The sequence below is a fragment of the Bos grunniens genome, chromosome 17 (genome assembly GCF_055505025.1).
Source record: "Bos grunniens cultivar Pamir isolate PY7600 chromosome 17, Bosgru_T2T1.0, whole genome shotgun sequence".
Taxonomy (NCBI): domain Eukaryota; kingdom Metazoa; phylum Chordata; class Mammalia; order Artiodactyla; family Bovidae; genus Bos; species Bos grunniens.
Genome location: NC_141181.1, coordinates 19,556,010 through 19,577,596, shown reverse-complemented (window position 1 = coordinate 19,577,596; position 21,587 = coordinate 19,556,010). Strand labels below are relative to the sequence as shown.

The window sequence follows — 21,587 nt, the reverse complement described above, 5'->3', positions numbered from 1 at the left end:
TAGTGTAAATAGCTAATCATTAAAATACTAGTTTCTTAAAATATCTATAGACCATTTCTGTTCATGTTTTTCTTTTATAAAGTATGTAAAATCCTTTCTTTAGAAATAATCTTTTATCTTCAACACACATCAGCCAACAATATTAAAACATTTAAGGATATATAAAGTATTTTTGTAAGTACCATGATGAAATAGAAAAGGCACAGCTTTGATGCCAGATCACAAATAAAATCTTAGTTTACCAGTTTCTAGGTAGATTCCACACATGGTCTTGGGTAAATCACTGGCCTTTTCAAAGAAAGAAATGTCAACTTTTAGAAAATTAGGTAATGAGATCCACCATGAGAGACTGCCTGATTAGAGGATATGTATGTAATGTTTCCAACACAATGAATGGTTAGTGTCCAGTGAATGGTGGCTATTATTATCATTTTTAAATTTCAATATAGATAAGCCTAAAGCTGAAGTAATTTAAGAAATTATCTAGTTTAGTGGTTCCCAGAACTAGTTTTGCCTCACTTACCTGTATGGAGCTTTGTAAAGATAGAGATTTCAGGATCCCACCTCAAATTTATTAGATCAGAATCTCTGTAAGTGTTGTCCAAAAATCTATTCCCAATCCAAGATATTATGTTTATGAATGATACTTAAATAACTTCAGTCATTTGCTAATACCTCACAGCAGCAACAAAACTAGAACTGAAATTCTGTGTATGCCAGCTTGAGCTTTTCTGTTATGCACTGTATCTCTACAGTCAGCTACAACATTATGGTGCCTTAGGAGTCCAATTAGTCTTCCTATTTTTTTTTTTAAACATTTTGTGGTCTGATTCTATTTACAGTTGGTAAATCCCACTATCTTTTTTTCTAAATTGCAGATTATTCATGGCACACAATATGCAAGCATATATTTTGACCACTTTCTATATATTTTTCTTATTACTTTCTCAGCTTTGTTTATAGAGACAGAGCTAAATCAATAATTCAGATATATCAGCTTCAATAACAACATGTTTAAAAAATACTTAACTTTAATATAAAGTTATACTTCTAAACAAGATAGAGTAACAAGAACCATGTTTCTCTTATATAAAACAACTGCAAACCTGGGCAAGATATATAAAAATGACAGTTCTTAAGATACTGGACGTCAGGGGCTCTTAAACAAGGAAGTTTAGAACATGCTACCCCAAAATATGTTCATTTGGCATATTGGCTATTTTGAGCTAAAGGTATCTGAAAAAACATCAGATGCAAGAAGAGCACTTTTCTTCCTAAAAGCAAGAGATAAAAATTCCAAGGAAAGATTCCTTACCTATATCAAGAGGAAAATAACATTCTCATCATCAAAGACTGGGAGTCAAGGCCAAGAGAAATCTATACAAACATACTTTGTTAAAATAACTCTAACTTTCTTTTAGCCTTCTCATACATGTTACTTACTTTTCCACATTACTGCTTTGTTCAACCTATTATATAAGCACTTAAGCCTAACCAGTTGGGTCTTCATTTTTCCCATGGAAGGCTCACAAGTGCATGTAAAAATAAAATTTGTATGCTCTTCTCCTGTTGATCTATCATATTTCAACTTAATTCTCAGGCCTAGATCTCAAGAGGGCAGAGGAAAAGTTTTACCTCCCTTCACACTGAAGGGCAATGATCCTTGCCTAATTAAAAATAAAAAAGATAGTGCTTGCAATGCCCCAGCTGACATCCTAAAGAGAGTTTCCAGGCCAGAGTGTAGAGAGAGAGCTTCCCTGGTGGCTTAGATGGTAAGGAATCTGCCTGCAATGGGGGAGACCTGGGTTCAACCCCTGGGTTGGGAAGATCCCACCCCAAGAAGAGGGCATGGCAACCCACTCCAGTATTCTTGCCTGGAGAATCCCATGGACAGAGGAGCATGATAAGGGTCCATGGGGTGGCAAAGAGTCTGACACAACTGTGTGACTAAGCACAGAGCACAAAGCGTAGAGAGAGGAGAGTTGGTACAAGCTAAAAAAAAAGCTCAAATCATACAAAATATCTTCTCTGACCACAATTTAATTAAATTAGAAACTAACAATGGAGGAATTTCTGGAAAATCTCCAAATATTTGGAAACTAACACTCTACTAAAGAATCCATGGGTCAAAGAAGAAAGAAAAATTGAAATAAGAAAGTATTTTAAAATAAATGAAAACACAAATATCAAAATTTGTGTGATGTAGACACAGCAATACATGAGAGGAATGTACCAGTATATATGTTTTTTAAGTCTTCATTCTCCTTTTAAATGATAATTTCTTAAATGGAACAATTATTTAAAGCCACTAGCCTCTCATGTGTGTGCAATCATGTCTGACTCTTTGGAACCCCATGGATGGTAGCCCTCCATGCTCATCCACCCATGGAATTTTCCAGGCAAAAATACTAGAGGAGGTTGCCATTTCCTACTCCAAGGGATTTTTTGACTCAGGGATCGAGCCCACATCTCCAGTGTCTCCTGCACTGGCATGCAGATTTTTACCCAGATTCTTTACCGTATGAAGCTCTGTATAGGACTAAGATGCCTATATCAGAAAAAGAGAAAGGTATCAGTTTCCAGCTATAGAAAAAGAAAAGCAAAATAAATCTGAAGTATTAGATAAAAGAAAAAATAAAGTGGAAATCAGTGAAATAGAAGTCAGTAGAATAGAGAAATGAATTTCTGTAACCAAAATTTATTTTAGAAGATTAGTAAAGTCTACAAACTACTAATCATACTGACAGATGGGGAAACATAAATTATCAACAGCAGAAATAAGAGGGGTGACATCATTACTGATTTTATAGATATTAATCATATTTGCTATTTGCTAAGTCACTTCAGTCGTGTCCGACTCTGTGTGACCCCATAGACGGCAGCCCACCAGGCTCCCGGGTCCCTGGGATTCTCCAGGCAAGAACATTGGAGTAGGTTGCCATTTCCTTCTCCAATGCAAGAAAGTGAAAAGTGAAAGGGAAGTTGCTCAGTCATGTCCGACTCTTCGCAACCCCATGGACTGCAGCCCACCAGGTTCCTCTGTCCGTGGGATTTCCCAGGCAAGAGTACTGGAGTGGGGTGCCATCACCTTCTCCATATTAATCATAAGGGGACAACTTATGATTGTTAACAACTTTATATTAATATGTACATTTGTTAGACAAAATGGACAAATTCCTATAAAGACACAAATTATCAACTTAATTTAAAAATTGCCTAAATAGTCCCATATATGCTAAAGAAATCAAACTCAAAATAAAAATCTTCCCACAAAGAAGAATGGTAGGGAAAGATAACAAGTGGAATTAGGAAATTTTGGGAAATGATAGGTTAATTTTATTGTGGTGATGTTTTCAAAGGTGAACACATGTCTAAAGACATCAAATTGTACATCAAATATTTACATATGTGCAGTTTATTGAATGTTAAAGAAACTGAGAAAAATATGATGTAAAAAACACTGACTGCATTCACTAAAGCTGTGATAGTTGGTAGACAATTTACTCAAGAGGATACCAAAAATTAACAAACAGAAACATGTAGCTCCAAACTTCAAAAGTGGTCAAAGAGAACCTTCAAGCAGAGAGTAAAAATGCTTCAAGTTTAATGACATGGTAGATCTTCTAGAGTGTTATTTTCCTTTTCTGGGTCAAATATGATTGTTTGAATTTCTGATTTTAAAAAATATGATATTCTTTAAAAATTCTGCTTATTATACTAATGGAGAAAGAAAACTATAATAATTATTACTGGAATGTGGACACTATTCATTTCTCCCAGTTTTTAACACTAATATCTGCTTCATTTTTTTTTCGGAGGCCTCTTACGAGAATAAAATAAAATAATGTGTCTGAAAAAAGGTTTTTCCTACAAAGGGTTTAAAGTTTCTAATACCTTGAGTAAGCCAGACCACAGGGTGTAATAGAAAACATTGTATTCTTTCCTTGTCTGCCTGTAGATACCCATTCAAAGGTGATTGTTTCAACCTCCAGCACCCCCCACACATACTTCTGGTTTACACTAGAATCTTGGGAAAGTCTCATGATTTTTCTGATAAAGCTCACATAATTAAAAAGTCTTCTTCAGTCTCTCAAGCTGTTCTGGGACCTTAATGACTCAGTTCAGTTCAGTCGCTCAGTCGTGTCCGTCTCTTTGCACCCCATGAATCGCAGCATGCCAGGCCTCCCTGTCCATCACCAATTCCCGGAGTTCACTCGGACTCACGTCCATCGAGTCAGTGATGCCATCCAGCCATCTCACTTCTCCTGCCCCCAATCCCTCCCAGCATCAGAGTCTTTTCCAATGAGTCAACTCTTTGCAGGAGGTGGCCAAAGTACTAGACTTTCAGCTTTAGCATCATTCCTTTCAAAGAAATCCTAGGGCTGATCTCCTTCAGAATGGACTGGTTGGATCTCCTTGCAGTCCAAGGGACTCTCAAGAGTCTTCTCCAACACCACAATTCAAAGGCATCAATTCTTTGGCGCTCAGCCTTCTTCACAGTCCGACTCTCACATCCATACATGACCACAGGAAAAACCATAGCCTTGACTAGATGAACCTTTGTTGGCAAAGTAATGTCTCTGCTTTTGAATATGCTATCTAGGTTGGTCATAACTTTCCTTCCAAGGAGTAAGCGTCTTTTAATTTCATGGCTGCAGTCACCATCTGCGATGATTTTGGAGCCCAAAAAAATAAAGTCTGACACTGTTTCCATAATGACTAGGTTCTGCTCAGAGTACTACCAACTCTGTATTAAATTTAGTGCTAAAGCATCTTCTCTGATTTATATTGACCACCTACAGTGGAGGAAGATAGAATGAATGTCTCCTTTCCTTTTTTTCCTCTTTGTGCTTCAAAACCTATTCCCTCCGCTTGCTACTATGAATGTATCATCTCTCTAGGATCTAAACAGGAGGTAAAATAGGAAAAAAGACAGGAGAGTTCCTATATAACAGGTACCAGTATCTCTGTATTGCCTTTTAAAGCAGACCCTTTCCCTTATGGGAGCACTCATGGGTTCTTGGGAGACCCTCAACACAGGAAAGCTTTTACTAACAGTTCTCAATGCAGGTACTCCTTGTGTAATTGTTTGTAATTCTTTCCTAAGCCCCTGGGCATCTGGTTGTATACTACCAATATCTTTCAGCTGAGTAATCTTTGCCTCTTCAAGCAGTCCTCTTGAACAAGATCTAAAATGACCCTCTACCACCTCTTCTCTCCTGTAGCTCACAATCTGTCCCTGGGAAACTGCCTAAACTTTGTTGTCATTAAGAATGCAATTACATGCTATATTTATTTCACCAGGCTTCCCTGGTGCCTCAGCTGGTAAAGAATCTACCTGCAATGTTGGAGACCTGGGTTCAATCCCTGGGTTGGGAAGATTCCTTGGAGAAGAGAAAGGCTACCCACTCCAGTATTCTGGCCTGGAGAATTTCATGGACTGTATAATCCATGGGGTCGCAAAGAGTTGGACACAACTGAGTGACTTTCACTTTATTTTCTAGGGCTGTGTAACAAAGTACCACAAACTAGGGGGATTAAAATCATAGAAATATATTGTCTCCCAATTCTGGAGACTAAAAGTCCAAAAGAAGGTGTTGACAAGGCCGTGATGACTCAGAAACCTGCAGGGGAAAATCACTATTGGCCTCTTGTACCTTTTAGTATTTGCCAGTAATCCTTGGCATTCCTTCGCTTATATAGATACATCACTCCAATCTCTGCCTCTGTCATCACATGGACATTATCTTCTTGTGTGTCTCTGTCTTTCCTCTTCTTAAAAGGACACTAGTCTTACTGAATTAGAATGGCAACCCACTCCAGTACCCTTGCCTGGAAAATCCCATGGATGGAGGAGTGTGGTAGACTACAGTCCATGGGGTCGCAAAGAGTCGGACACGACTGAGTGACTTCACTTTCACATAAGTCAGTATTGCCTCATCTCAACTTGATTACATCTACCAAGACCTTATTTCCAAATTAGGTTACACTTATAGGTACTGGGGGTTGGAACTTCAACAAAGTTTTTAAAAGGGAAGAAATTCAACCCACAACACATACTAACAATTCCAGTGGTAGCCCTGAGCCTTAGTGCCACTAGATCTTCAAGTTGATGCTCACCTTGCCAATTTCTCAGACATGAGACAAGCACCAACCTCAGTGTCCCTTAAGCTCTCTGAATGACTTCTTTAGAGCTCCTGTTATTGCATTGAGGTGAGAGTCAAACACCCCTTTCCCATCCAACATCCACTTCCTTTAAATTCCCACATAGCATGGACCATGGGGAGAGGTAGCAGTCATTGTATTATGACCTCAGTCAAAGCTGAAGCCAAAATAGCTCAATATTTACACATACAATTATGGGAGTAGTTTAACGACATTTCTGTTAAAGCAGATGCATACCAAGCACATGCACATATGTCATCAGAAATTTCATTCTCAGAGGTTTAAATAAAATCCTACCTCTTCCAGAATAAAAGTGTTTGCCTTCTTCTTGCCTCCTTAATGGGTGAAGCTAGATGATCTTTATGGAAAAGGTGCATGGTATTGTTACTCAGTCACTAAGTCGTGTCTGACTCTTTGTGATCCCATGGACTACAGCATACCAGGCTTCCCTGTCCTTCACGATCTCCTGAAGTCTGTTCAATTTTGTGTCCAATGAGTCAGTGACGCTAGCTAAACATCTCATACTCTGCTGTTCTCTTCTCCTTTTGCCTTCAACCTTTCCCAGCATCAGGGTTTTTGTGCATCCATAGGTAATAAATCCAAAAGCACAATAACTAAAATCAATCATGAATAAGACTGAAATTAGCTGTACCCTAAAAAGACATCCCTCCATAATATTTTTGTTAAATAAATAATAAAATTGGTACTTTGACATCTTTCACCTAATTGGCTTGTAGGTGAAATTCAGATGAGAATTAAAGTGGCTGAAAATAAGCATGAAAAAGCAAAAGTGAAAGAAGAAACTTAAAAGATGGGAATAATCGAGAAACTGAGTAACTGTTTCGAGAGTTATTGAATACATTTAAAATGATAAAAGGTAGAGTAAAAAGTGGTTTTATTTCACATGAGTCATGAAGAAGCTAACTTTTGTAGAATCTATTATGAGAAAACGATTAGCTGCACATATAAAATATAACATCATATGACTGCATTTATAATTGTTCTTGAAAGATGGAATGTACATGATCACATACTTATAACACACATGGCCACCCATTGCATAGCTCATGGCCCCATTGATCACAATTTTACTTACTAAGTACCAAGAGCTATATGAATTCTACTTGGGAGAGGATCAGATCAGATCAGATCAGTCGCTCAGTCGTGTCCTACTCTTTGCGACCCCATGAATCACAGCACGCCAGGCCTCCCTGTCCATCACCAATTCCTGGAGTTCACTGAGACTCAGGTCCATCAAGTCAGCGATGCCATCCAGCCATCTCATCCTCTGTCGTCCCCTTCTCCTCCTGCCCCCAATCCCTCCCAGCATCAGAGTCTTTTTCAATGAGTCAACTCTTCCCATGAGGTGGCCAAAGTACTGGAGTTTCAGCTTTAGCATTCCTTCCAAAGAAATCCCAGGGCTGATCTCCTTCAGAATGGACTGGTTGGATCTCCTTGCAGTCCAAGGGACTCTCAAGAGTCTCCTCCAACACCACAGTTCCAAAGCATCAATTCTTCGGTGCTCAGCCTTCCTCACAGTCCAACTCTCACATCCATACAAAGTACATACAAAGTACATACATACAAAGTAGGGAAAACCACTAGACCATTCAGGTATGACTTAAATCAAATCCCTTATGATTATACAGTGGAAGTGAGAAATAGATTTAAGGGCCTAGAGCTGATAGATAGAGTGCCTGATGAACTATGGAATGAGGTTCGTGACATTGTACAGGAGACAGGGATCAAGACCATTCCCATAGAAAAGAAATGCAAAAAAGCAGAATGGCTGTCTGGGGAGGCCTTACAAATAGCTGTGAAAAGAAGAGAAGCGAAAAGCAAAGGAGAAAAGGAAAGATATAAACATCTGAATGCAGAGTTCCAAAGAATAGCAAGAAGAGATAAGAAAGCCTTCTTCAGAGATCAATGCAAAAAAATAGAGGAAAACAACAGAATGGGAGAGGATAATGATAGTTAATTCTTCTTTTCTAAGTTTCATCAAATAATATCTTTTTTTCTAACAATATATATTGATACATCCATTTGAGCTTTTAATCTAATTATGTATGTCCAAACTACATCATTGTGTCAAAAAAGCTGCTTTGTGCTATAACAATTTTAATCATGTATAGTAACACCTCTCCCTCCTCTGACTGCCTGCATTTACACGCAATTAATTTAAACTGCTTCCCTAGTATATGCTTTATTCAATTATACCAAATTACACTATTCTCTGTGTAGTACTTTTTGTAAGTCATGCCAGCATTAGTGACTTCCTATGACATGTAAGTGGTTAGAATTACAATATCTTCTTAGGAAAACCCAGCTATGACATTCTCTCACTTCTTTATTTCACCACCCCAACCTCTACCTCTTTGAGACCCTCCATTCTCCCACAGAATGATTCCAACAGATCTATTTAGTTCCCATTTTATGAATGAAAGTCATCAAACTGATCTCAGCTCCAGCTCATTATCCAAACTTTTGAATAAATGTTGAAAACACATGCTATGTTTGAGCAACAAATATTCCAAGCAAATTGGGGTTCACTTATGTGGAACTTAATGGAGAACCTTAGAAAATGTGGGAGGTAGAAACAATAGTTTTTCACTCCTTTCTGTTACATTCCACACAATTGCACTCATGTCACATGCTAGTAAAGTAATGCTCAAAATTCTCCAAGCCAGGCTTCAACAATACATGAACCATGAACATCCAGATGTTCAATCTGGTTTTAGGAAAGGCAGAGGAACCAGAGATCAAGTTGCCAGCATCCACTGGATTATCAAAAAAGCAAGAGAGTTTCAGAAACACATGTATTTCTGCTTTATTGACTATGCCAAAGCCTTTGACTGTGTGGATCACCACAAACTGGAAAATTCTGAAAGAGATGGGAATACCAGCCCACCTGACCTGCCTCCTGAGAAATCTGTATGTAGGTCAGGGAGCAACAGTTAGAACTGGACATGGAACAACAGACTGGTTCCAAATAGGGAAACAAGTATGTCAAAGTTGTATATTGTCACCCTGCTTATTTAACTTCTATGCAGAGTACATCATGAGAAATGCTGGGCTGGATGAAACACAAGCTGGAATCAAGATTGCCAGGAGAAATATCAGTAACCTCAGATATGCAGATGACACCACCCTTATGGCAGAAAGGGAAGAGGAACTAAAGAGCCTCTTGATGAAAGTGAAAGAGGAGAGTGAAAAAGTTGGCTTAAAGCTCAACATTCAGGAAACTAAGATCATGGCATCCAGTCCCATCACTTCATGGCAAATAGATGGGGAAGCAATGGAAACAGTAGCAGACTTTATTTTTTTGAGCTCCAAAATCACTGCAGTTGATGACTGCCACCATGAAGTTAAAAGATGCTTACTCCTTGGAAGAAAAATTATGACCAACCTAGACAGAATATTAAAAAGCAGAGGTTTTAGTTTTCCAACAAAGGTCTGTCTAGTCAAAGCTATGGTTTTTCCAGTAGACATGTATGGATGTGAGAGTTGGACTATAAAGAAAGCTGAGAGCCGAAGAATTGATGCTTTTGAACTGTGCTGCTGGAGAAGACTCTTGAGAGTCCCTTGGACTCCAAGGAGATCCAACCAATCTATCCTAAAGGAAATAAGTTCTGAATATTTATTGGAAGGACTGATGCTGAAGCTGAAACTCCAATACTTTGGCCACCTGATGTGAAGAACTGACACACTGGATAAGACCCTGATGCTGGAAAAGATTGAATGTGGGAGGAGAAGGGGACGACAGAGGATGAGATGGTTGGATGGCATCACTGACTCAATGGACATGAGTTTGAGTAAACTCCAGGAGTTGGTGATGGACAGGGAGGCCTGGTGTGCTGCATTCCATGGGGTCGCAGAGAGTCGGACACAACTGAGAAACTGAACTGAACTGAACCATTATTTTCTCCCTCTTCTTGCCTGCCCTCCTTTCATTCTCCAGTTCTCTAGCACTAACATGATGGTCAATGTGAAAATGGCCTAAATTCATTTACAAGAAGGCATTATATGTCTAATAACTTATGCCTTAGGAATAATTATATTTCCAAATACAAAGGGAAAAAACTCTTTAAAACCCTGGACCAGTACAAAAATAAATGAGTTGCAGAACTGGAAGAAACATTCATCTTTCCTCAGATCTCATTTTATTCAACAGATATTTTGAGGGCCAATATATATTTTCATGATGATAGCATCCTTTTATATTACCCCAATCTATTCTATCCCAGTATTAGTTAACATTTGTCTATTTCTCTCTGACCTGTGAACTTCCTTCAGGCCAGAATAATAGCTTATTTAGTACTGACATGATAAATGTCTGAGAATTCAGTTCTATCCAGTTCCTCACTTTATAGTTAAGGGAAAGAATATACTGGAATGTTCGGGGACTTCCCCAGTATCATACATATGGTCAGTGGAAAACAAGTGAAAACCACTAGCATTTTAGGCACTGGTATAGAAAAATACCAATGATGCAAACCTAGAATAACCTGGGAGGAAGATGGCAAAGGAAGTGAATACTGTATAGAAAATGGCTGGAGTATTAGGGGATTTTGGACCTTCAGTATAAAGGATTTCAGGGGCCTATAAATTCTATTTTTCAAAGTCTTGAAGGTATTTAATATGACAAATGAATATACTTTTGTGTCTATCTTCAGAGACAGTAATAAAACCAAGGTTTGGAGAAGTGAAAGGAAATCAGATAACTATCAGTTTAGGTATAACTGATTTATTGAATCAGCTGGACTCAGTAGGATGCAAATAGAAAGAAAGCAGGAAGAGAAGGAAGGAAGGGTGAAAAGGAGGGAAGAAGAAAACAGTCCCTCTGCCCATTCAAACATGCTCAGGGGGTCCCTCTGTCCCCAGCACTAAGGGCATCCAGGGCCAGCCTCTTAGCCCCATCTAGTCACAAGAACAGTCTCATCTCAATAATTTTAAAAGCCTCATCCAATAATGTAAAAATTCTGAACCTCATCCTCTTGGAAGCTCGCTCTTCCCTTCCTTCCCCGTATCTGGGCTGGAAATCAGAAGTGCATGAATGACTGACCACCTCTCTCTTCCCAGTTCGCCCTCTTCTCTTGATTCATTTGATGGCTCCAGGATCAGATGCAGAGAGTGAACAAAGTTGTGTGAGGTTGCGGGAGTTACTGTGGTCAACTGTCTCATTGGTGTTTGTGTAGACTCCTTGTAGATCTTCAACTGAGGATCCTCGTCTGCAGTTCACTCACCATGAGCAAGGCTGTTTCTCCAACTGGCAGTTTAAGACTAATCTGGACCTCTGGTGGTCACCTCTGCTGAGGTCTTCTTGCCCCTTTAGTCAGTCCTTGTGGGTAGGATACCTTTCAAACTGACCTAAGTCAGTTCCCTTCAAGCCTACATGTTGGTGCAGACACAGCTGGAGCAAATATAGCTCATCCCCAAAGATTTGCTTCCATCTGCCACCAGGAAGGGGCAGGTCCAGTCACAGCCTCTCACTGTTAGACTGAAATCTAGCAGAACCCTAAGGGACCTTCTCAGGACAGACCCCTCCCCTTCATATCCTCTGCCTGTCTCCTGTTTGTAGAAAAGCTGCAGTTGCTCAGGCCTCCCTTGAGTCACAAAAGCCTGGCTCAAGAATTAATGACTAAAGGATGTGAACATGTAGTGATAAATGAAGCAGTTGGGCAAGGAGAATAGGTAACAATTTACACAGTACATTATCCATATGGCGGTCACAGAATCTTTAGCTTGTCACTGAAATAAACAGATAGCAGTACCTGATGCACACTTCCTGAATTGATTTACAGATACTAAAATCCCCATGGATGGAAAAACTTAACTACGTGATGACCAGGAGACCTATTGGAGCCTGAGGGTTGGTAATGTTAATCTCTTTGACACCATGCTGTTACATCACCATCAACCAATCAGCATTGTGCATGAACTGATCACATACCCTGGGATGCCCCTCCTTCACCTGGCCTTTAAAAATGCTTTGCTCAAGTCAACTGGGGAGTTCAGGCCTTTCGAGCACCAGTGGTCAGGACTCCTTGCTTGGTGCCCTGCAGTAAACACTGCACTCTCCTTCAGCACAACCCAGTGTCAGTAGATTGGTATTACTGGAAGAGGTAAACCTGGTTCAGTAACAAGACTGGTTACAAACAACTTGAGTAACACGTCTTTAAATATCAAGAGCTTGACCAACACACATCAACTAGGAAAACCTCTTTGCTCATTGAAACCTGATCCCTTCCCTAAAGCCTTCTCACTTAAGAGTGGGGAGGAAAATAATTAATTCTTCTTGCCCCATTCCAGCAACACATAGAAGATATCGCCAAAGAAATATCTTCCCTAAAGCCTTTTTAACCTCCATCTTTCATTTAGGGCTGTAGGTGGGTATAATAGTCCATACAGGCAGACCCAGGTTAGGATCTAGCTCCTTTGCTAGACTCTACAAGTCTAACTCCTTGATTGAGAATGTTTTCTAAATTATTCATTGGACTTCACAGGTGGTGCTGGTGGTAAAGAATCCGCCTGCTGATGCAGGAGACATAGAGATGCATGTGCAAGACCTGGCTCAGGAAGATTCCCTGGAGGATGGCATGACAACCCACTCCAGTATTCCTGCCTGGAGAACACTATGGACAAAGGAGCCTGGTGGGCTACAGTCCACAGGGTCACAGAGAGTCAGACATGACTGAAGTGACTTAGCATGTCTCCAATTTGGGCCTTTGGAGAAAAGACCACTGAATATCCTGTTGCTTACATACATTTTTTTAATAATTAGAATCGTACAGAAAATGTAATTGTCAGCCTTGTGAATACCAAAGGAGTTCAAACAAAGGCTAGATCTCAGTTTGAGACAGTCATTGCATAGCAAAGTTTGTAGCTCGGATTGGGAAGTCAATCATCTCAAAGGTATTTTTTAGCTCTTAAGACTTGATGGTCTTAAGACCATTGCTTCTGTAGAAAATGTGTAGAGAGGTTTCCCTAGTTCTCAAGGACAAACAGAGGAAAGAACTTCAACAGAAAACTAGAATATGATGCAACTCAGTAAACATCTACACATGTCCTACTTGGCTATCATTTATTTGATCTCTTCTCATTTTGTTTGAATTGGCATGTCATGATAGAACCAAGCTTGTTATTTCAACTTTAACATAAGATCCCTAGAGGGATAAAAGGAGAGTTCTGGGTTCAGATACACCGGGGATTCAGATAATCAAAAGAAGTTTAAAAATAAAATAGTAACAACATAGGAATAGTTATGTGGAGACAGTCAACATCACTCTATTTAGAAATAATTACTAATAATTACAATAATAACAATGTAATTTTGTTCTTCTTTCCTTCAGGTTCCTTCATTTTAATTGCACTCTGGTATTTTAGTGCCTAGGTCAGATATTATCTGGCACAGTTAGGGTCCTCCTTGCCTCTTACAAAGTTATTTTGGTTTAATTTTTGTTCAGTAACTGAAAGAAATATTTAAACTCTAGAGTAGCTTTTTTCTAATCCTCTTACTCTGGAGTTCATCAACACACATACTTTTTGTTTTGTTTTACTGTTTCTGAGAAAGCCTGGATGTGGGATTCATTACTTCTCTAAGTGGTCTTAAGGAATTCAGATGCACACACACACACACACACAAATATATAAGCAATGCAGATCTAATATTTTCATAAGTAAGATGGGTGAAAAGGTTAACATTTCATACTCCATAACCAACAACTTAAACTCCTCAGATTGTTATGCCTCTACTATCCTCTTCAGCTAAACCTCCACGAAAGTTTTTTTTTCTTCTTCTTCTTTTGACCTCTCCCTTCCCTCCTGCAGTATCAGACTCTGCACTCTTTCTCCTTTCTCCCAGATTTCCCTCAGAAACTTCCAATTCTTCTCTTCTTTATATGCAGAGTAAATCCTCTCTACCTTAGTACCTACTGTGCATTTGCACATGTGAACACATCCGGGAGATGTTGAGCCAATAAAACTTCCTTATGACAGGTTCTGCCTTCCTGCAAATACAATATTAACTCCCACTTTTGATTACCAGAACATGCTCCCATGGCTTGCCCTCTGTCTTCCCTAGAGGTTCATCCAGATATTCTAGCAAAGGAGAATCCCTATGTTTCAATATGACAGCTGAGTGAAAGAATGCACATTTTCTTCGTGAATTGCTTCTCTGTCCTGTCAACTAAAGCTTATTGGAAAATCCCTGGTAGTCACAGCATAAAATTCAATCAGATGACATGAATATGTGACAAAGCACGCTCTTAGTTATGGAAAGTGAAAAAGATGGTATCACTGTTGTCCTGAGCCCTGGGCCTTGAAAGGTCATCAGTCCCCACACCCCAAAGTCTTTGCCAACGGGACATGCTTCCTTTCCAGGACCCACATTTCTCATGGCCCTGGGGATTACATTCCACGAGTTTTATTTCCAACCATGCATCTACAAACTTGTTTAGATGAAAAGAATGACAACATGATCCAGATAATTATACCATGAATTTATAGGGCACTTTTCTCAGGAACTCAGAATTCTTCTCAAAGATCTAAGACTCCTCATCATTTCACTTCCCTAAATATCATAATCTTAAAAGTAATGATTAGACTCATCAATGCAGACTATTTCAAGAGTTTAAGGACATCTTTAACAGTTAGCCCTAAATAGAGAGAACTAGCATATTCCAGGAGTGATGAAATAGGAAGCTGGTGGCAAGTTATGGTGCCTGCAGTGGTTTTAAAGGAGATTACCTTCTGCTTGAGTAAGGTATTAAGACACGCATCAGGGATCGTTAGGGAAGGTGTTCAGTAAGTGTCGGCCCCAAATAATTACAGACCACAGTTTCTTTTAAGACATGCTCCCTACTTTCTGCATGGTGGTAACTGCCTCATACCACCTGCTCTGTCACACTGCCTGCCGGGAGTGTAAGGGACAAGACTGGCTCACCTGAGGTTAATGATTACCCTGTGGCTTCTATGACAGTGTACACGTTCTAAAGTTTTCCTGCTGGATTATCACCCGGCAACTTCCAGAGAAGTGCACAACATGTCCAAATTACTGGCAGACTCCTCCACTGACGTGTGTGTATGTGTGCGAGTGGATGTCTAATCAACAGAGTTGCCGTAGTACTTTAGAACTAAGTTGCAAAAAGAAGAACCAAAGGTGAAGAAATGAGTCAAAATCATCTCTCCCAAGGTATACTGCTGAACCAGAGAAGGGATTTCCTTTGAGGGGAGCAAAACTATGTTCATAAGGGCTACCTGCATAGACAGATATTCTGCCCAATTGCTTTGAATTGATGTTTTGCAATGTGCAAATAGGTATGAACACACACAAAAACACACAGCAAGAACTTTCATCTACATTCCTTAAATACCACTTTGACTGGGAAAGCTTAGGTCTTAACATGGTTAGAAGACCATAATTTGGGCCCAGCAAGGCTGCTTTTTATGTTGAGAAAATGAAAGCCTTTTGAAGATTAATAGGACTGTGGGTCTCCATTCATTTTGCAAGGGCACAGCCATACTGATTCCTGCAATATAGCAATTTAAAGAGAGCAAGTATCAGCCTCACCTAAGAGAAATGAATCATGAAGCGATCTTCCCTAGATTGCCCCCATTCCCTCACTCTCTCCCAGCCGCCCTCTCCCCTCAACCTCTGTTTGCTGGGTCAACTTCCCCCTCCCTCCAGGTACTTCTGAGAAAATTTCACTCACACTAGACAGCTCAGTAAATATAAAAATACATGAAGGGGTCAGACACCTTGCCCAACAAATTAGCAAGTTTGATTCAGCACATTCGAATTTCCTGAAATCATATTTGGAGTGTTCTGGGAAGTTTTCTTCCTTAAGCCAGTGAAGTGAAGTTGCTCAGCCGTGTGTGACTCTTTGCAATCTCATGGACTGCAGCTTGCCAGGCTCCTCTGTCCATGGAATTTTTCCAGGCAAGAGTACTGGAGTGGGTAGCCTATCCCTTCTGCCAGGGAAATTCCCGACCTGGGGATTGAACCTGGGTCTCCCACATAGAAGGCAGACGCTTTACCCACGGAGCCACCAGGGAAGCCCTCCTTAAGCAAAGGTGATGCCAAAAATAGGACGTTCCCCCAAAATGCATTCATCCCATGGTTCAGATGCATCCACAGGAAAACACAACTGCCCTGCTGCCGTCCCCTGCCTAGGTCCCTAATGAGGCTCTGCTACTCTTCAGGTCCTATAAGTGGCTCTTTTTTTTTTTTTTTTTTACTACCTCTTGGGCTTGCAGCTGTGTGGCTTTTGGTTTGGGATTATTTTTAAAAAGCCATGTCTAAAGGCAATTCATCTAATCAGAGAGTTATACCCTGACTTCCTCTTTTATCATTTTCCAGTCAGACTCAGGCTACAGGTGAAATCCTGCAGTTTCTTTGTTTAACATTAAAAATAATTTCATTTTCCATCCAGAAGCTGGTCTTACTGATCATGTTGCTGCTTAGAAGCCTGGAGAATCAAGGCTTTCACCTCACTTTTAGTAGTGAAAGATGGCAGATAATCCTAATTAAGAAAGAAACACAGGTGGGGAGAAAGACTGCAATACAGAAGAAGAAGAATAACAACTCTACTGTAGGAGCTATTTTCATAATCCAAAAGAGAAAGAGAAATTGTCAAGGCAGCAGGAATTGCTTTCAAGAGCTGGCTCCACTCTAAGACTAAAGCAGAGATGTGGCTAAATTTACTCAGATCACTTCCTTCTTCAGCTCAACTGAGGATTTCCATTTAATCTAGTACTGCCAAACCTCCAGTTCAGTAGAGAATGCCACAACTTCTGAAGGGGAAAATGATTTGTATTCTAGAAGCAAAAATGATATATTTTACTATGGCATTAAGTAAATTTCCATTCAGAAGATCTGAAATGTTTTTTTCCCTAGCCATTATTTCAAATCATCAGTTAAAAATACTCAGTTTGAGGACTCAGAGGTGAAGTAAGAATGTCAACGCCTGCGGTACTGTGACCTGCTGTGGTTGACGGCCAGCCTCCTGACTTGGGTGTCTAAAGTCATTGCTAAACCATTGACCATTTGTTCATTACAGCCCAGGGGAGTGGTAATGAACACCATCAAGGGCAGCATATCGTAAATGCTGAATCTGAACGCAACACAAAAAACATCCAAGAATGGCAACATATCAGTAGCTTTTGGATACATGGCTCCCATAACAGAAAATAGATTTCCTATATACACACAATAAAGAATAGAAAGTAAAATTATTTCCAGAATGTTATAGAGGAAAGGCATGGGCTTTAGAATCAGACAAACCTAACTCCATGTAAACACATAGAAATAATACTGCCGACTGGACACTTCATACTGTTCACAATTGGAATAGTTTCTAACTGGTATCACCAACTCAATAATGCAATTGTGGAAAACTCTGGGCCAAAAAGTATTGAATACCAAGCATCTCTCATTCAGCATTGCAAATTTATAGAAACATTCTTTAAAATTCAGAATTTCAGACTCTCACAGAGTCTAAAGGACTTACCCAGAGCAGTGACAGAGATCCAACTATTGGAGAGATAAATTCAGGTTCTGTTGTATCTAGAAAAGGATAAATAAATAATCTCAATTGATTTCCTATTGCATATGAGATATTTTATATACAGCTCATTTATTTCTTAGGGCACTGAAAGCATTATCTCCATTTTACAAAGGAAAATAATTGAAACTAGAATAATAGTAGTAATGTCCATGATGACTGATTTTATTAACATTATAGTTCATACTTGGAGGGACAATTTGTCAGTTACTATACTAACTGCTTTAAATGTATAACCTCATATAAACCTCTCCAGAAAATGCAGGAATATATTTGTATCCCCCTTACAGATGAAGAAATTGAGGCTTGCAGAGTTAGAGTCGGGCTTCCCTGGTGGCTCAAATAGTAAAGAATCTGCCTGCAATGTGGGAGACCCAGGTTCAACCCCTGGGTTGGGAAGATCCCCAGGAGAAGGGAATGGCTCCCCACTTCACTAATTTTGTCTGGAGAATTCCATGGACAGAAGAACTTGGTGGACTGCAGTCCAATGCACAAGTCAGAGTAAGGTGCCCAGATCACACAGCAAAACAATCAGACCAGGATTAAAACTCCGTAACATCATCTAGGCCACAATCACCTAGGGAGACAGACATGATTACTTTAATTGCTATAAGTCTTTGCATTTTGTAAGTTACTGGTTATGTGACATACAGTAGGCCTCTCTAAATTACTGCTAACAATAATTAAAATAATTACAGTAATTAAAAGTATAGTCACTAGGAAAATAAAGGTAATATTTAGAGCACACAGTTTGGAGAGGTCTACCTACATTAGATGAACAAATAAGAAGCTTTGTGTATACAGCTTCCCTAAACTGCTTACCAAGAAATCTCATGATGATATAAAAATTAATTTGAGCACCAATAAATACATTCTTGTATTGATTTCTCTTCATCACTTAACATGTATTTGATTTAAAGCATAATTAATGAATGACCTAAAAGGGTTTTGTTGTTGTTGTTGCTGTTGTTGTTATTTTTTTTGCTATTTTTTTTTTTTTTTGCTATTTTTGCTATTTTTAAAGACAGGAACTCTTAAACATTTTGTTTCAGTCAAGAACACATTTCTTGATTATAATTACCCTAGAAAAATTATGTGTGTGTTAGTTGCTCAGTCATATCCGACTCTTTGTGACCCCATGGACTGTAATGCTCTAGGCTCCTCTGTCCATGGAATTTTCCAGGCAAGAATACTGGAGTGGGTTGTCATTCCCTTCTCCAGGGGATCTTCCAACCTAGGGATTGAATCTGGGTCTCCCGCATTGCAGGCAGATTCTTTACCATCTGAGCCACCAGAAAAATTATGAAAGATCTTAAAACATACACATTTATAAACTAAAAATTCTGTGAAAAGGCTTAGAAATATTCTCATATTGTCCTAAAGCACTTGTAGGATTGCAAAGTACTCTTCCCAAGTATATTTTCAAAGCCAGGTTTTGGAGCCTCAGTGTTGTACTTCCCGACTGTGTGAAGGGTCAGGAGCCTTATCCTATGAATGAGCACCTCTGCTTCCCAGCATCCCTCACAGTTAGTTGGCCATGTGATTGACAGCACACAATGCAATATGGGAAGAAGTGATGTAAGACCAGGCTCCTAAACTATTCCAAGTAACTTTTTGAACTCACTTTCCTGAGTCTGTGCATCTGGAAATGAAAGTCTCAAGATATGGTGAAGTTGCACAACAGAAGGACTCTAATACCTCAGTAGCCTCTTGGAACAAAGCTACCCAACTAAGAAACTCTGATGAGTATTTGTGGGTGAAAATTAGCCTTGACTGGGTAAATTCATAGAGAATCGTTTTAATAGCAGTCAGCCTTTTTTACGGTGACCCTGAATCTGGAAAATTTCATAAACTTCATAAATTTCCCATGGGGATAAAATTAAATAATAAACTTAGGTGTATAGCAGTTATCCCCCCTTCTTTACATGAGTTTGAATCTGCATACTGTAAGCTTTTGTGTGTCTATATGTGTGTATTAGCTAATACAGAAAGTTAAATGTTCTCTATGACATAAAGACACATACATATATATCTAAATATACAAACACACATCTCATCCAGTCCATACATTCTTCCACTGCTAAAATATGAAAAAGAGACACTCGTTACAGTGCCATTTGGTGGTCATCAGATACAGAAAAAGAAGGCAGTAAAACATGAATTTCAGAACAAATTTTGGTATTCATGCTAGACTCCCACCAGTACTTTTCCTCTTGAAGCAACATAATTAAAGACTCTGATTCATATAGAATTACAAAATTCATGTGATCATGAATCAATTCCACATGTGATTCATATAGAGTCACAGAATGACAAGCCCACAGAGTGAACTTAAAGAACCCCTCCATACTGAAGCCCCAAGCTAGAGTTTGGGCCTATATACCAAAAAGAAGACCCAAGAGAGAAAGCTGTTTCAACTATAAAAAAGAAGAAAGTCCTACCATTTGTGACAGCAAGGATGAACTATGAAGGCATTATTCTAAGTTGAAGAAGTCAGGGAAAGACAAATACTATATAATCTTATTTACATGTGGGATCTTAAAAAAACAAATGCACAGGAATAGAAGTCAGATTGGTGGTTGCCAAAGTCAGAAAGTGGGGAGTGAGAAAAATGTATAAAGGTGATCAATGGGTACAAGCTGTAAGTTATAATTTACAAAAAGAATAGGTTCTGAGGATTTCATGTACAGCATGATGGCTACAGTTAACAATACTATCTTATATATTCAAAAGATGCTAAGAGACTAGTTTTTTTTTTTTAATTGTAACTTATATGAGGTGATGGATATATTAACTAACTTTATTTTGGTATCATTTGCAATATATACATATGTAAAATTACTGCATTGTACACCTCAAATTAAGCATGTTATATGTTAATTATACTCCAGAAAGAACAATTAGTGGACTGGTTTGCTGTGGAGAAAGGCCTCATCCACCCCTCACTCAATCCTAATGAAGAGCTTCAAGAGAGGGGACCGTGATGTTGGGGGGAAGCAACGGTTTGGAGTCTGACTCCCACCTGAAAATTCCAAAAAGCAGAATGGGGTTAGAAAGCTCTTCCAGGAGGAGGAGGAGGGAACGAAAGAGCAGATTTCAGTGGCCTGCGTTCCCACACGAGGTTGACACAAAGCATGCTGACGTCTTTTCCATCAGGAGATGAAGGGCCACAGCGTCACATACAATGTGACAGCATCTCTCGAGTCAGAGTGTATCATGTACATCAAGAGGAATGTAAGTGAGAGCTCTTCAGTCTTGAGAGCTCCCAGAAGACTCACAACTTTATGACCAAGAAACAGCACCTTTTAATTCCAGTCAGGTCCTAAGAGTCTGAGATCAAGTCTTGTATGAACCAAGTCAAGTAAGATATCCAGCCCACATATCTGCTCCTCTACAGTTCAAGAGGATCAGGAATCACAGTTCCTAAGCTGATGGGAGGAGAACTGGTGCAAAAAGAACAAGCTGACACACACTCTTCCCCAACTGTAAGCTGTCCACAATTGGTCTTAGCTAAAAAGCTCTAACTTCAATGGAGCTGAAGCTTTGTCTGTAACGTAGAACTAAAATTCAAGAGATGTCTAAAATGCAAAATTGACATCTTTTGATGCCACATTTTATAAAGGTTGCGAGGGCAAGAGACTTTTGAGAATCATACATGGGTTCTGTTTTGCGTAACTCTCTCCAGTTGTATTCAATGACCCTACGACTTTGTATTTCCTAAGATTAATTAGGTAATGGAGTTTCCATCTTGAGCAGAGGAAAATCTAGCCCCTTAAACAAAAGGTTTAAGAGACTATGGAGAACAAAATAATTACACCACTTCCCATCAGATCAGATCAGTCGCTCAGTCGTGTCCTACTC

General features: G+C 39.3%; 1 protein-coding gene across 4 annotated transcripts in view; it reads right to left on the bottom strand.

The window, feature by feature from the left end:
• Nucleotides 1-21,587, bottom strand: part of SLC7A11 (solute carrier family 7 member 11) — a 639,869-nt gene that overhangs the window by 401,912 nt on the left and 216,370 nt on the right. For all 4 annotated transcript variants that reach the window (XM_086346709.1, XM_086346708.1, XM_086346710.1 and 1 more), the window contains one exon: nucleotides 17,673-17,728. The gene's annotated coding sequence lies outside the window, so the exon portion shown is untranslated. The remainder of the gene's footprint in view (nucleotides 1-17,672; nucleotides 17,729-21,587) is intronic.